Source organism: Athene cunicularia, assembly GCF_003259725.1.
Source record: "Athene cunicularia isolate RWA chromosome 3 unlocalized genomic scaffold, athCun1 chr3_part1, whole genome shotgun sequence".
In the NCBI taxonomy this organism is placed as follows: domain Eukaryota; kingdom Metazoa; phylum Chordata; class Aves; order Strigiformes; family Strigidae; genus Athene; species Athene cunicularia.
This window is the reverse complement of record NW_020799097.1, coordinates 27,848,692-27,852,086: the sequence shown is the minus strand read 5'-3', so window position 1 is coordinate 27,852,086 and position 3,395 is coordinate 27,848,692. Positions and strand designations below refer to the sequence as shown.

At 34.6% G+C, this 3,395-nt stretch overlaps 1 long non-coding RNA gene across 1 annotated transcript in view; it reads left to right on the top strand.

Moving 5' to 3' along the window:
* LOC113478654 overlaps nt 1-3,054 on the top strand; it is a 21,811-nt gene extending 18,757 nt beyond the window's left edge. Inside the window, exon 3 of the long non-coding RNA XR_003398105.1 lies at nt 3,025-3,054. This is a non-coding gene — a long non-coding RNA (uncharacterized LOC113478654). The remainder of the gene's footprint in view (nt 1-3,024) is intronic.
* The last annotated feature ends 341 nt before the right edge of the window (nt 3,055-3,395 follow it).

The window sequence follows — 3,395 nt, the reverse complement described above, 5'->3', positions numbered from 1 at the left end:
AAAAAAAAAAAAAAAAAAAAAAAAAAAAAAAAAAAGCAGAAGGGGGAAAAATAAAGGAAAAATAATAAAACCCCTAATGTTACAATCCATTTATAATATTACATTAGTTTTCTTGGGTTTGGCTTGCTGGTAAAATATTCAGGAGAACACAAAAATATTTTAAAAACACAATAATATCTCCTGTCATGTAAAACCCCTGTCCTTTCTTCAAGGGCTTGGCAAGAAGGCTCAGCTTTCTACCTAAATTGTATTTTTCTAATTAAAAGACAGAATCCCTGAAAAGTTAAGCTGTCACTAGTTAATGCTGTCAAAATACCGTATCTCAGGTGTTCATGTTTGTTTAATTAGACTTCACTTTTTCTTCCTTCTCATTTTGAATGGTATTTGTTTATTTGCTGTTCTCCAGGCTCTCTTTTCACAGTCCCTTGAAAACAAAACATAAAATCAATGATGCTGAAGTTTATGTAGGCTTAATATTAGACAAAAGACAAAAATGCCTAGTCCCGCTGTCAATAGGATGCATTTGGGTAGTTTTCCATGTAGCACTTCAAAGTAGGGTAACTGACATCAATCTCATTCTGAGAAGAGGAAGAGCCATATGGCTCCATTTTATAGTCATCTGGTTTTATAACAGCTCAGAACAAAACATTCATGATACTTAAACAGATACCAGTTTCCATGTAGATAGGCAAAGTAGCCATGCACAGTGCCATGCATTTCCAGTCTTTTCCATATACTGCCCTGTTAGGAAGGCATGCCAAGGACTGCAGTTTATCAAGAAAGAGGGTTTTCATGGTTTGCATGGTTACTTGAGTCAAGACTATGGTAATTAGTTCACTCCCATAGTCTTTAGTGCCTCCAATGAGAATGCCTACGAAAGCATCCCCAGGCAGAACAGGACAGTCTATGGTGATATGCCATACTGCTATTTCAAATATGTAAACACTGGAAAAGGTTGTAAATTCACATTTTGGCCACTATAGATGCGTGCATGTGCTTGGCTACCCACATGTGCATCTATATGCAGATCTCTGAAAGGATCTTAACTTGCTTTGGCTTTGCTCCTTCCTTTTCCTGAGCTATCTATATGAATTGAAAGTGAGAAAATAGTTAATACAGTATCTAGTTTAATTGTAAACCCTTCCTGATTGATGACTTCCCTGATCCCAGGACCCAGCAATATGGCAAAAGCAATTACTATAACCTGCAGCTAAAACTACTTCTCAGAATTCTGCTTCTTTTCTAGGGAAATGTGTTTTTCATTAACACTAACATTCAGACTCAGGAAAAAATGTATCTAAGGAAGTGTGTTATATACAGAATTTTAGGCTAGTGCGCTTCTTGATGATACTATCTTTCCCTACAGAGAATCATGTAAATTTTTACCTGTGATGTTCATCTCTTAATACTTGTGAGTGTGATACACACCACTTAAAAGAAATTCACTGCCCAGACTAGGAGGTTTCCTCTGTTACATCAATATATTTTTGCTGTTGTATCTTTTGGTTTAATAAGTGCTAATACAAAGATTCTTAACTACTGCTTTTAAAATGCTTACTGATCTACAGAGACAGAAAAAGTAAACAGTTAACAAATTGCTCTGATAGATAGTGCAGTCTCTTAGGAGGTGTTCATAACATTGACATCAGTGTTGAGTTATTCTCTCTCAGGAGCACCATTAACAGTCATTTTATCACCACCAAGTGTATATATAATTCTGTAACATCAGTCCCAGTGCTGGGCAGTTCTCCTGGTTAGAGGTCAACTATAGGCATAACCACTTCATTGTAGAAAGGAAAGTGGAAACCAGCCTAAAGTGTTAAACTTCCAGTTTAAAGTCCCATTAATATACACATTTATAGACAGCAAAACAAAACTGTGAACACAAGTGAGCAGGGTATTGACTTTTTTAAAGATGTAGACAAACGGACAGCTTGTGTCTTATTTTTTGTTTTGATTAATAGTTTCAGTTTTTGTGTGTTTTAATCCTTAGTTAACCAGAAAAAAATAATAATTTGGAGAAGGACACAGTGTCACTATAGATAATAAATTGTATATGAACTATGAGTAGGATGCTATTTCAAGACAAATATAATCCTTGTAAGAGTAAATAAGTAAATAATATCCAGAAATTGGCACAGAGCTATTTGTTCACAACATCTGTGAAATTTTTACTGGAAAGCCATGTACCATTATGGTTTGTTGAAAAGGATGTTGAAAATCAAAAAGATGTACAGAAAAGAGCTCTGAAATGAACAAAATTTAGGGGAAATGTGCCAACAATGAAACACAAAAGAAACTCTATCTAATAATTGAATCAAGAGAAGACTGAGAAGTAGCTTGACTACAGCCTCCAGGTACCTACAGACAAAAAGGATTTCTGACAATTAAGCACTCTCTAATTTAGGAGTAAGGAATGTATAATTAGCTGGAGCCAAGAATTCCATTCTGTCCCCCCTCCACCAAATCAGTGGGAGCTTTTAACTATTGGAGCAATCTGTGTCCTTCTGAAAAGTATGCTACATCTCAGAGAGAAGCTACAGAGACTGATAGAGAAAATTTTGGGACCACGCAGGAGGTTAGACTAGACAGTAATATACAGTTTATTCTGCCCTTAATATCTGTTTCTGAATTCTGTAAATCAACAAAGATGAATAAGTTTAACAGAATGTAGCCCTCAGTCATATATATTTCATCATTTAATTACATATCCATTTGAGGATCATAATACAGTTCTCTTATGACTTAATCTGTGAAAATTTTCTACAGATGCCAGAAATTGAGTCTTTCTTATTCAAATAATAAAACTCTGAACTAAATAGATCTTCAGCTTGAGACTCCTAATTATCATGAGAAAAATTTAAATAACATTTTAGCTTCTTTGTTATCAGTGAACACAATAATATACCACAAAAAGTGTTAATATCTGTTATAGCCCTTGAGTGATACAAATGTGTCATTTTATTTTGATCATGCTTGATATGCTATGTCTTGACTAGGTCTTATTCCATTCTGTTTCTACAGGTTAGTGAGACTTTAATCAAGAAAAAAAAATCTAATGAACAGCAATTTGAAACACAACATTTGGAAAGGTCAGAATGGTACATTACACCCTTATTATCCAAAAGAACAGATGAGTTTAATATCCTGGCAGCATTTTTCTGTGAAGATACTAAACAAGAACTGAAAATGGCACAAGGTTCCTTCTTCCTTTCTTATGAGAAAGATTGTAACAAGATGATGAAGCTATATAGAATAAATCCCCTTCTTTAATGTTCAGGTTTTGGATCCTGTAGATTTCAAAAAGCTAAGCTAGCCAAAGAGCCAACACACATGCTATTTGTTTCAGGTCCTTTATAACACATTTTCCTGCTTAAATGACCCAGTTTCCATTA